Genomic DNA, 13,619 nt, shown 5'->3' on the forward strand with positions numbered 1-13,619 from the left:
AGTTCATTAAAATAATCAGGATAAGAAGTACAAACCTAGGGGTTTATATTTATTTCCAAAGAGTTTTCTCTAATGTTTGTTTATTTTTGTGAATATATGGATATTCTTACATCTAAAAATTATTCAAATTTTTTTGAAAATCTCCTTTTGTTGAACTGGTCATGACCAGTAGACATATCCAACCAGTAACAAGGGGTTGCAAACCAAACAAGTTGGGAAACACAGGTGCATACAATCAGTTACTTAGTAAAGGTGGTTTAGTGGTTTTGTGAGATGTTGCAAGCTGATTGTTAGCATACAGTGCTACCAGAGAGAAAAGAAGGCAAGAAGAGGAATCAAGGAAATAAGCAATCAAATCTATTTCTTGTGTGTTTCTTGGCTTCAATCCATGTCTTTAAACTTTAACTTCTGTGTGTTTGGGTGCATTTATATGTGTGTGCTCATACATGAATCTGTTTTCTTCTGGGAATGTGAAACTTAGTGAAAGCATGCAAGTCTGAGTGAAACAGCATGGAAAATACAAAGCTATTTTTTAGTTTCCTCAAAGTTGACATTGTGATGCTACTGGATTTTCATCAGCCAATAACGGTATGTGATTTTCCTATGTGTGTATCTATTTGTGAGCACAAACAGGAACTTTTATCTGCATGTGTGTGTGTGTGTGTGTGCACGCGCACGTGTTCTGTTTGTTTTGGCCTGAGAACTGTGGGAGTGCATTTATCAACAACAACACAGTCCCAGGCGACCCTGAGGACCCAAACACTAAAAGCCACTCTGGTTCCCATGAGCGCCTGGCCCACGCAGCCTGTCACTGGATTGTGTTGGTTTCTATTGTGAAACTTGATACAATGTTACTTCAAATAAACCAGTAAATCACAGCTTAATCACAACGTTACCATGATAAAATTACAGTGTAATTACAGACACGGGCCACATCAACGTAGTCAACTTGATGTTGGTCCTGTCTTTGTGTTTCTGAGATGAACATTTTAAAACTCAGTCTTTAATCAGAACGCAATGAAAAAGTACAGACTGGGAAAGCAAGAGCATGGGATTGCATTAGTATTCTAATTTGACTTTGTAGTATGTTGTCATTCTACCCTCATTGTGACATCTAAACATAACTTTACAATCTATCTTTGCTGGCTTCTCATTCATGAATGAGTAGAGTTATAAGTAGAGTATAAAATTTTTGCTTTCTGTATCTTCTGTTTCATCTCTGTCTGACACTCTGTGTGTGGCAGGAGAGTTGCGGTTCAAAGGGAGGAATAATAGGAAAACATAAATCATCTTTAGAAATCAAGACACATGCCCTTCTGATATCTAAATTCTTTAAGATTACTCAAGCAAAAGAGTTACTTCATGAGAAAATTTACAAAAAACAAGTATAGATAACATTTCTGCATTGCAAGAATAATCTAGATCATCTCTGTGTATGTTTTTGTTGTTAAACTTTAATAGAATAATTTCCATTTGCAACAACTTTTACCATCTTACTTTAGCATGTTAGCATGCTAACATTTGCTATTTAGCACTTGACACAAAGTACGCCTGAGGTTATAGTTATTAGTTTTGCAGGTACTTGGTCATACACCATAGTATTGGACAACATTTTGACCTGATGATGGCGCTAGAGGAAAAGTTAATAGCTCACCAAATTTATTACGATTCATCCTGAGGGAAACATGAATGTCTGTACCAAATTTCATAGCAATCCATCCAACAGTTATTTCACTGAAAATCACAAATGCAAACCTTGTGGGGGTGCAAGAGGAAAAGTCAGGGGATAACCAAAGTCATTAAGATACATTGTCTGGGAACCATGAATGTCAGTACAATTTTTTGTGCCAATATATCTGGTAAATGCTGCAATATTTCACAGGATAATTGAAAACTTGCTGGTGGTGCAAGGAAAAGTCAGGTGGTCGCCAAAGTCAGCAGGCTTCATCCTCTGTTTCAAATTTCATGACATCCATAGCAATTCAATAGTTGAGACATTTCAGTCTGAACCACAAGTGGTGGATTGACCAACAGACTGATATCCCTTGAGTCACGCCGTTTGCCTGGGTAACAATAAAAACTTGCAGCTATGCATTCCTTTAACAATTTCCATTCAGTGACGTTGTGCAAAACTCTCATTTCACACTGGCTGGTAACTGATGAAATTGTGCTATTTTTACTATGGCCAGCTTGGAAGCCAACGTCTTCCATAGGGGAAAAAAGAAATGAACAAAGGCCAGGAATACAAAAGGCAAAGAAGAAAGAAAGAAAGAAAGAAAGAAAGAAAGAAAGAAAGAAAGGCCCATCAGTGTGCAGGTGAGCTGGCCACAGCTGCAGCCGTACAACAAGCTGTCTTTGATTCACTGCAGTTCAAACACATAGCAGGAGAATCACCTCACTGATGAAAGAACGCCAATGATATCAAACTACCACATCTCTGCTCTCCCAGGCATTGGGCACTGACACATACACACACAAACACACACACACACACACACACACACACACATTATCTTAGAATTGCACAATAATATACTAAGGGCTAACAGTGAGAGCATAAAGATATTTAAACCAGCATTATATGGATGTAGAAAGGTGCAGCAGCTTGAACATCCCCTGCTGTAAATGGACAAATATTTAACACACACACACACACACACACTTATACACACACACACACACACACACAAATCCAGTCATTCACTTTTGATCAAAGACAGTGACTCTAATGTCTCTGATGCTTACCCCCTGAGGGACCTGTACCTGGACAGATGAGAAGTCAGAGGAAGAAGATATGGGGGAAAGAGATGAAGAGGGTTTTCTGAGCAGATCAGAAGACAGATGAAGGAGATACAGAAGACAGGAAGAACAAGAGAAGGAGAAGAAGGGCGGAAATACAGAAAGCAAAAGAGAGACACTAAAAAGGCAAAGCTGAAATTGTTTTCATTGTAAAACAAGTAAAAATCAGTGAAACATACCTGTCCATTGTCCTTACATATGCTGAGGGCTGCTTTCAGAAAAAGCAAAATAGCTGGGAGGATGGAAGAGAGAAGCTATGTTTCCCTCCAACTGTCAAGGGAACTTTAAGTAAAATATCACAAAAAAAACAAAATGCTAAAATGCCTCATTCCCAACAGCTGGGCTTAAGTGAATAAACAGGCTTCCTGAATGTAGAAAAACACACATCCACAAGGGAAACAGAAAGAGACAAGATGTTATTGTCTTCTACTGTCAGCAAATGTTGCTCATATTTCATCCTTTCATCTAAAAAAAAAAAGGGAATTAAAGAAATTCACTTATGTTTAAATTGATTTCCATAAAGGCAGAACAGCAAACCTAAGCGTGCAAACAGCAACAGGTGTGACATTGCTGGAAGGGTTTTTAAAGACATCTGACAGACAGTATTTCAGGATGTCCAAAGACATTTCTGGGCTCTGGTGCAATGTAACTGAATCATGTGACTGATCATGCCAAACCCATATAATTTTAAAACTGAATACACTTAAAGTACGGAAAATGTTTTGCATGATTGGTAAGATTTTATCTAAATTATAGTCTTGTTTTAACTCAGTAGAGATGGGGGGAAATGTCTCTGATGTCCCTCCAACGCCTCAGAACAGGAGAAAAACAGAGTTTGTCTCAGGATTTCTTCATGCTCAGCAATCAGCACGGCTCAATCCAACTACCAGCTGAAGTTACTCTCATCTGTCTGGTGTCTGTGCATGTCTGTCTAGCAGCGGGGATCCAGCAGTGTCTGTAACCATGGCAACCACAAGGGTGTAGCGCTGACAATCAGGGGAAGTGATGACAAGCAAACAAATGCTACACACACTATGATCAAAGTAAGGGAAAAGTTATATAATTGGCATCCTTGGGTGTACACTGGGGTTTTGCCACTGTTGTGTTGTTATAAAAAGAAACAGCTGAATTCTGTCGTTGGCAAAAGAGCAACTCCGCTAGACTTACTCAAGTTCCATGTGTTGCTCAAGGGCAACTTGACCTGTTTACTTTATGCCTATTTACTTTTCTCTCCCAGACTTCCTCTGTCTGCCTCTTTCAAACCAGCCGTCTTCTGGTTATGAGCTCACAGCATCAGCTGCAGCCACCAAATATAAAACTCCCTCCCAGGAACTCGAGGGCCACTGAGGTCTCTTTCGTGATTAGCAATCATGGCATGTATGTTGCGTAGGTTTGAAGCCACAGCAACTGTCACAGCATCCTTCAGCACACTCTTTCATCGCTCATCTTTCCCTCCTGACACACCATTGCAGACTACTCCGTAAAGAAGAAGCGCTAATAAGGAACATAAGGTGCTGTAGGTAATAAAGACAAAGGTAATATACTGTACCACAGACATGATCAATCAAGTCCTAATTGGTACAAGCCTGTGTTGAGATACAGTAGTAGGAGAGAGGAGAGTGTTAAGACAGCAAAAAGAAAGATGGAGGGTGAAACAAAAAGTAAGAAACAGAGAGTATTGACTTTATGACCTATATGTTGAGCAACAGCAACTCTAGAAATGAGGGATTGCAAGGCTTTTAGCACTGGTCTCTTCAGACACGGCTGGAAATACATCGCACGCAAACACAGAAAAGCATGCATGCAATATAAAATATTTCATAACTGTCATTAAATATACCAAATAAGCAACTATGAGAGAAAAACACAGAGCGGATCCAGTTGGTGAGGAAGGATTTGAGTGAAATTATCTCTGGTTTATGGCAAATTAAGTTGCACTGATCTCCACACATACACACACACACACACACACACAGCCACTAGTGGTCAGACTGGCAGGCAGGAGGGAAGCTCGAGTGTGCAGGGATCTGACCAGTTCACCGTATACTGGCTGCCAAAAAATCCACCGCACACATACACACACATATTTAGACACAAACACACGCCACGGCTTTGTCCAACCACAGCTTCTCAGTGTGCCTTTGCATACATTCATACATACTGTATAAGCGCAAGTGTATCGGTTTAAGTTTGTGTGTGCAGGCCTGCGTATCCACATACGCAGTGTGTGTATTTGTGTGAGGGAATCAGACCGATTGTGTTACAGTGTCCTCTAAGTGTGTATGCATGGGAGTGGGGAGTTTAAGACACAGTATAAACAACCAAGGGACTCCCTTGCCTTGTGTTTACTGACCGAGATAAAGGCTGTCATTCCTCTCTCACCGCCAGCCTACTTCCTCCTCCGTCCAACCAGAGAGAGGCAGAGATGCACTTAAGCCTTGGCAATGTCAAAACGATCTTATCTTGCCAATAAAGCTTCTTGAATGGATTTAGATTAAACTGAGAGAGGAAAAAAAAAGACAAGAGAGCGCACAGTGGTGCAACTCGGGTCGTCTCCCCCCCCCCCCCCCCCACCCCTCCCTCGAGAGCCCTCCTCCACCTCCTCCTCCTCCTCGTCATCTCCTCCCACCTCACATGTTAATGTACTTACAGCTCTAGAAAAACCTTCGCCTTCTCGTTCTGCCCTGAGATGTTGGCTGGCATAACAAACAGGAGCAAAGCCTGAAATAGTCTCTCCCCCTGTTTCCCATGCTGCACTGGAAGTATTTCCGTGGTAAAGCGAATTCCCAACGTTGGATCACGTAATTTACCCACGTCTGTCTTTCCACTTCCCTCTCTCTGTGAGTTTTGCTGTATTACTGTCAGTCTCTCTCTGACGCCTTTTCTTTCATGTCTCCTCACTCCTCCCTTTTGCTCTATCGCTCTATTTCTTCATATATATATATATTTTTTTTTTGTGCCTCTTCCACCCTCAATCTCTCTCCATCTGTGGTAGGGAGTGAGACGCATGGTCTACCCACACTGACCGATAAAAGCAGCCCTTTGGCTCTGTCATTTAGGCAGCCTGTCTGTTATACAGCTCAGGATGTTGCAGGCAAGGGCATCCCACTGCCTCAAAGGCGCAGACTGTCTACATATGATGTCACAGGTTTGGATTCATCTCATGACCTTTCTTGAAAGTTGCTTGCTATCCTTCTAATCTCTAGCCACTGTTTTCCGATCTTTATTTACCCAAGGGTTTACTTGCACACATTTACACCTTGAAGAACTGCAACCACAGTCTGACTCTATAAACCAAGAAATACTATAAATGCATCTTAATACAGCTCAGGCTTCATCTGCTTCCACTGTGAAAGAGCACAACAGAGGAGAGAAGTAATGAAAAGAGCAGGAGAGTAAAAGGAGCATAAAAAGCAGCAATAAAATATTTTTAGCTTTAGACCCATTCATGTCTCGAACCGGGGCCAGGAGAAACCGCACCACCATGACTATGAATGGTACTGTTAGTTAGTTACTACTTTCTTTCTATTTCTTTCTCTCTTTCTTTCTATTTCTTTCTCTTTCCCTCTTGGCAAGTGCCCTGCCACTGGAGAAATGCTTGGTTCAGATTCGAATGTGTGTATGTGTGAGTGTGTGCAGAGTCTGGACAAAGAGAGCCAGTGTGGACAACAGAACACAATCAACCACTCAATGGATAGCTATTAACTCATCGCACACAAATACACACAAACACACACATACACACACACACAAATTCCAAAGTCCACGGACAAGAAGCAGTGACATTCAGACCCGACCGACCAATCAGCGCGCTTTACCACAGCCACAATGGAGCCAGTCAATGAGCAGCAGAGGACGACGGGAGATCTGTGAATCAAAGTGTCTGACTCGTCATCCCTGTCTCACTAATCTTCTACCCTCTTTCCCTCCCTCCTTTCATTCTCTCAATCCTCCTCTTTCCCAGGGTGGATCTCTCAGTGGTTAAAGGTGGTTAGAAGAGGCCATCGGGCAGAGTCCACCTCCCACACACACTCATGTATGAATCACACTATTGAGAGCTGGGTTCGATTCCCAACACTGGTTCTTTTGATTTTAAGACTCATCTGCGTATGAGTTTTATTTTTGACAACCGCATCCAACTACCGTGTGAGTTGTCTTTTAATTTTCACGTCATGTCAGAGTGAGTGCATGCTGAAAAGGAAGAGGTGAGTCAGTAGGGCTGAGAGATATCTCAGTATTGTTGTTTATCACTCCAGATTATCTCTCCAGCTCTCAGTGAAGTACAGTAAATGATAAGTTAGATTTTATCTATATCTGTGACAGTAAGACATCATAAAGAAGTCCAAAGCAGCTGCAGCCGTGTTTCTTGCCCTGTTGGACTGCGTTGATGTCACCATGTTCCCAGATCTCTGATGTTAGTCTGAATAAGAACGATGATGGAAACAGCAACAAAAATAACTGTAATTCTGCTTAACTGTGAGTAAACTTTGGATGTTGTTCAAGGAAACACCAAAAAAGAATTGCCGCAACGGGAAGGACATGACATGAACTTTCTGCAATGTTCTTGAACATTTTAGTATATGTCATAACATATCGATATCAAGGTAACGATAACTATGGTAGTAACCGTTTAGTCCATATTTCCCACCCATACGTCACGTCAGCTTTAGCTTATAGTAAAACTGTATAGTAGTCAACTTAATCTAACCTTTCCCCTTTGATGGTAGCCAACTTTTTGGTTTGCTACAAGCCACAACACGCGAAAACAACAGGTGAACTGCTTTCAACAGAACTTTGAAGTATCTCCGCACTTTCCCTATCTTTGAATTTCCCTTTCATGACTCCTCACAGTCACTCTCCCTTTCTCTCTTTGAATGCAGAGAAAACACGAAAAGGTGGGAGACTGTCTGCCTCCCAAAAACAAAACACGGTTCAAGGCAGCTCGCTGTATCCCCCGGTTGATGTTGTATGAACTCACATACCTCTCTCTATTGCGAAATGGAATTTTTGATACAGTACGGGTGTATATAAAAAGTTGGAAAAACTATTTTAACTGGACAAGTGCTCTTAATGGTAAAACCAAGTGAGGAATGTATGTTTGAGGAATGTCTGCCCCCCCCCCCCCCCCCCCCCCCCACCCAACTTCCCCAAACACACACTGATCGTGAGTATCATACTCACACTTTCCCTGTCACGTCTTCATTTTTAGCAGCCGGCAGTGTTACATGGAATACGAGACGACCACCCACACATACACACTCACACACATATGCTGCTGGGAAATGTGAATGACTCTGTCACTAAAAGTGCCATATACTAAATACAATAGTGCCTTGTGCTGCAGTGATGAGTAACTCTGAGCTACTCTTGTATGTGTGTGTATGTGTGTGTGTGTGTGTGCACATGCGGGAGTGTGTGCTTGCTTGTGTGTTGCACAACTAAGGGCAGGCAAGCACATGTGGGTGCTACATAAATCACACCATGAATCAATTAGAAAGTATAAATTTGAGAAGTCCTACAGCAGTCAATGGCCTGGTACACAGCCTACAAACACACCACTCCCATACACCAGCATGCACACATCCAGACAAATAGCCAGACGCACACAAATAGAGTTAGGGTGTGGGTATGATGTAATTCATAATTACACATGAAAGGAAGCCAAAAATTAAACTTAATAAAAATGTTGAATTTTATTGGATTTGGCTTCTCTTTTTGTGCATCTCTGTTTGTCCTTTAGTAACCCCCGTCACCTTAAACCCATATACAAAAGTCTCATTCACACACACTTGCACACAGTAGCTGTCAGACAGTGTTAAACACAGTATCTGGGAGTTGTCCTGACTTAACCGAAGGTGTGTGTGTATCCGTTTAAGATCAAGGATACCACCTCTGTTACTTTGCTATTACATAACGCTGTGTTAATGCAGGCACTTGTGGTAGCAGCTATTGTATACTGTCCTGCATGTCTGTGCGTGTGTAGCATTCACAAATATTCAGCTATGGTGAATTTCATTAATAAGAGATGTTTTTTGTTGCATTTCTCATTCCTTGTTTAGGAAACTTTTAAAAAGTGTTGTTTACTATTGGTGCAACTTTCACTGTCAGGCTTGTCTTTCTATAGATAGACAAGTTTCTTTCTTTGCAGAAATGCAAAGTTGGGGAACTTAAAACAGCAAAATCTGAGATTTTTTTCCTGAATTTTAGTCCCTGGGGGCCAAGCTCAAAAAAAGCTGAAAGACTTATTTATATAGCACTTCTCAAAACAACATTTACAAAGTGCTTCACATTAGTTGTACGAATGCAACTAAAAAGTATCTTTTGTTAGATCTATCTTACCTGGGAAACGCCCAGGTCTTTCAGACTCCACACTCCCAGTTTGTGATATGAAAAATTTCCAGTCTCCAAGCTGAGATAATCCCAAATAACATCATCAGGTTTGTTTTCTCAGACTATAAAAAACTGCCCCCGGAGCTTCAGAAGATAGCAGCAATCCTATAAAAGTAGAGTCATAGAGTAGTAGAAGAAAGTGCCCCTGTAATTTTGAGCAACTCCGTTTCCGCTCACTCCGCTCTACACCTTCCTGTGTTGAATTCCCAAAATTAGAAACTTGAGTTTCAAAAAATAAACAGTGAGCTTGGATACATTTGGGGATTTGATGGAACTGCAAAATTATGCACTTTTATCATGATAACAATAAGCTTTTTTTAAATTTAGAACCTGTACCAATGAGAGTAGTCAATTACATTACATAACAACATAAATAAACAAAGACATCATAGGTTCTTGTGCCATATCCTGACTGATTTTATAATCAAACATCACATAACTGAACATTTTTGTTCAGTTACACATTACACATTTGTCTTCTTTGCCTTTGTTACACTGCCATGATGGATCTAAATTTAAAAATAATCTGTTATTTTTTGCTTTCACTTTGGTAACAAGAGCGTATGAATTTAATGCCAAAAACAGATATGAATAGAACTGACATGAACAGAAATGAAACAGGACGTTGTGAGTATGCAGTCTGTGACTCAGCCCGCTGATCCAGCCTACATCTGTCTGCACTAAACCACCACAACCGGTCATTACTCCATTACATCAGGACACTCCCAATGTATCCCAATGGGATATTGTTGCTAGGCACTTACTGTTCTTTCTCACCTATGTGAGAAATGGATAAAACCCAGATTAATATCACACATGAATGCACACCCATAGACACACATGCACATCTTATGAAAGTTGTACACGCAAAGCTTGGGAACAACAAGCACCTGTGAAAAGACGCACATCTGTGAGGGACTGCGAGAAACCGTGGCTCATATAAACACACTTCCAAAACGGACGCAGACTCTGTCGTCCATCCGCCCACCAATCCACCCACTAACCATCTATGCTAGCTGGGAAGCAACAGACAAAGTAGCTGATCAGTCAACTTATCCGGAAGTTAAAACACATACAGCAGCCTCCTCCGCAATGTGTAGATGAAAGGAAATGGGGAAGAAGAGGAGAAATACAGTCTGTGACAGGAAGAGCATTGGGGTAAATGCAGGAGACATGGGCTGCAGTTCTTAAAATATTCTGTCATTTAGAGTGGATGAAATTGTTATCAACGAACATTTTAACAAGGATAATGATAGAAAAAGACAGCATCTTTTGATATACCATCAAATCTGTGTAAAGGATGACAACTCCTCTAGCTCAGATAAAATGATGAGCAACTGAAATCCTTTGATATAAGAGGAAAATCACAACTACCGCTGAGCATTAGAGGAAAGATGCAAACTGTGTGGCCTGTCTCTCTCTCCCTAAGTGTGAATTTACTAATTTTCCCCCTGTGGATTGAAACTCATGGATAAGTTTACACACAGAATAGATGCCTAGACCCCCCGAGCTAGTTACATCATGTTTCATACCACTAATGTATTCTTCTGGTTCAGCGCATCCATAAGGAGGAGTGAAACACACACGTTTTGTTTGTATTTTTCCAAACATACAAATTCAAACCTTCAAATGCTTTCTCTTTCTCTTTTACAAAAAAAAAACATCAGTTCAAATTGAGGAGAAGTTGGTGGAAAAACACACACACACACACACAACTGTGGGATCTGCTAATGTAGCATGCTTGTTTTTGGACAGATGTCACAGAATTAATCAATGAACCTTTTACTGTTTAAAATATCTTCCAACCAATAGTCCAAAACGCAAAGATATCCAATTTACAATTATACAAAATTGGGGAAAGCAGCAAATTTTCATATTTGAGAAGCAGAGACCAGAAGATATTTGGCCTTTTTGCCTTATAAATAAACCTTCCACTGATTGTTTAATGCATACAAATTGTTCTGTCAATCAATTTATCTATGAATTCACCAATCGTTTCAGCACTTGGTCTGTCATTGATTGTTTTCATGATTAAAATGTTGGTGTTGGCATCTATATGTGCATGAGTGTGTTTATGTGTGTGTGAAGACAATCTATGGTTGGTGATGGGATAATGATGTGACACACACACACACACACGCAAAAACTTCCACATTCCCCACAGTTCAGGCAGAGCGGTCTTTGTGGCCTTCCAAGAGTCAGTGTGTCCAGCCAGGCTCGAGTTACAGCAGACAAGATCCTCTCACTCCTTCTCTGACACACACACCAACCGACACACACACACACACACACACATTTTCAAGCATCCATCATCTTTACAGAGGCATCCACTGAACAGGCCAGGGAGCAGCCAGAGACCATTGGTTTAGTTCCTCTTCTCTGACTTTCTGATTCATTCCTGTAACTCTCCGCTGTCTATAAGAGTAGAAAAAGAGATAGAAAGACCGGTTTGTCTGTCAAAGAGACCTGAAACAAGCCATCCCTATTTGCATTTCTTGTGGCGCTGTGTGACCCAAAGGAAAAGCGCAGAATAACAAAAAAGGTGAGGTGCAGTGACTCAAGGACACCTGAGCTGTTCGACAATAGAGTGAATCAGCAATCTGATAAACGGACGAAGGTAAACACAGATTTACACAAACATACTTAACTAGACTACTGGGAAAAAAAATGATGAAACAGATGCATGTAAAGGAGACTTATACTAGTGTCAGCATCAAGGAGGAAAACACGTTCTAACTTGAGAGCACAAGCGTCACAGTTGCTATAGTTGTGCTATTTGTGGAGCTTTGAATTCAAGTGGATTTCAGGGTAATACTCTATGCAGCTTTGCACAGTATGAAATCAAAGTACCGAGGTAATTATGGGTCATCATTAAAAGATATTTAGCTGACTGAAGATGTGTGTGTGCGCGCCTGTGTGTGTGTGTGTGTGTGTGTGTGTGTGTGTTTGTGTGTGTCACATCTATTCTAGGAAAATTCCAGAGGGGAGACCCTGTGACTGACCCCCACCTCACAGGATCTGACAGGATATCACCACCCGGGTACACACATATGCACATATGCACATATGCATATATGCACATACACACAGAAACAAACACATGATGGAAGAACATGTAACATATATGCACAAGGAGACACACAGCAGCGAAAGCAACCACATGTATGCACGAACGACCAGATACACCTTAATCACTGGCAGCTAAACTGAGCTTTGAAGTCCAATATCCAATAGCGATATCTTACACTGCTTAATAGGATATAAAGGTTTTCCAATTCCACCAAGATGCACTGCAAAAATGTATATTTTAACAACACTTATATGCCAATAATAGTTTTATACTCTCCAAAAATTACATCTCTATTTCAAAAAAAGAATGAAAAAATGCCTTTTTTTTCTTAGTATCCTACCAAATTTCGCTTCCACTTAGACTTTTGCAACACCAGTCTGTATCTTGACTCTACAGGCAACAACAGATAAGGCTAGAATTTAAGAGATGGCATTTAATAACTTAAGTTGATTGGCGCTGGAAACAAAATGAGCTTACCTGAGCATACTTCGAGACCATCTTATTTAAAAAATCTGATTTCACTTACATGTTAAGGCTATTTTGTTGCAGTGGGCAGGTCGCCGCCTTCAATGATCCGTTACTATCTGAGCGTCCAATCTCCAAACTTCCTTTGACACACAACAGGAGAATCCCCCCCTAATGCTATGGAAAGAGCACGCGCGCATACACACACATACGCACGCACACACACGCACCAAATACGCGCGCGCAAAGAGAAATACTTCAATAAACACGCCCTAGTTATCAGAAACACTGCAGCTGACGGTACAGACCTAATATCCCTACAATGCACTGGAGAGCGGAGGAGACGGTAAACACACGGTAAAGTTTCTAAACAGAGAGAGGAGAAAACACTGGTTCTGACACCATCTCCTACCTTTTTCTCTCCCCTCCTCTTCCACAGCTCCTTCAGCCGTTTCCAAACTCTGTCACGACGAGGCTCGCCGCAGACTGCGAAATCAAACAGCCGCTTTTCGGTAACCTGGGAACAGCAGAGAGAGTACGGACGTGTGCTCTTACATGCAGCGACTCCGTGTGTGTATGTGTGGGGAATATGTGTGTGTGAGTGTGCGTGTGTGTGTGTGTGTGTGTATGTGTGTGAGTGTGTAGTGTGACAGTTCATGGGGAGAATGAGCAGAGAGAGGAGAACCGGGGAACTTAGGGGGAGTTCCCGTTAACAGACCGGCGGGGCGGGGGCTCGATGAGAATGACAGGCCGGCCAGTTTTTAGGTTCACGGCTCATTACTGTTGTGTATATCGCTGCTAGAAGTGAAAAGTAACAAGTATGTTTACTTTAGTATATTTGTGCTGGAGGGTTTTTTGTAGCATGTCATTTTGAGGCACTGGTACTACCCAGTGT

The 13,619-nt window shown here is 41.3% G+C and overlaps 1 protein-coding gene across 2 annotated transcripts in view; it reads right to left on the minus strand.

Moving 5' to 3' along the window:
- Positions 1-13,220, minus strand: part of ppp2r3a (protein phosphatase 2, regulatory subunit B'', alpha) — a 60,455-nt gene extending 47,235 nt beyond the window's left edge. Inside the window, exon 1 of one of the 2 annotated variants that reach the window (XM_042388856.1) lies at positions 13,137-13,220. The gene's annotated coding sequence lies outside the window, so the exon portion shown is untranslated. Of the gene's footprint in view, positions 1-12,785; positions 12,902-13,136 lie in introns of those variants that run through there. The other variant, XM_042388857.1, reaches the window with a different exon arrangement.
- Between the last annotated feature and the right edge of the window lie 399 nt (positions 13,221-13,619).

Source organism: Thunnus maccoyii, chromosome 16 (assembly GCF_910596095.1).
Source record: "Thunnus maccoyii chromosome 16, fThuMac1.1, whole genome shotgun sequence".
Lineage (NCBI taxonomy): Eukaryota > Metazoa > Chordata > Actinopteri > Scombriformes > Scombridae > Thunnus > Thunnus maccoyii.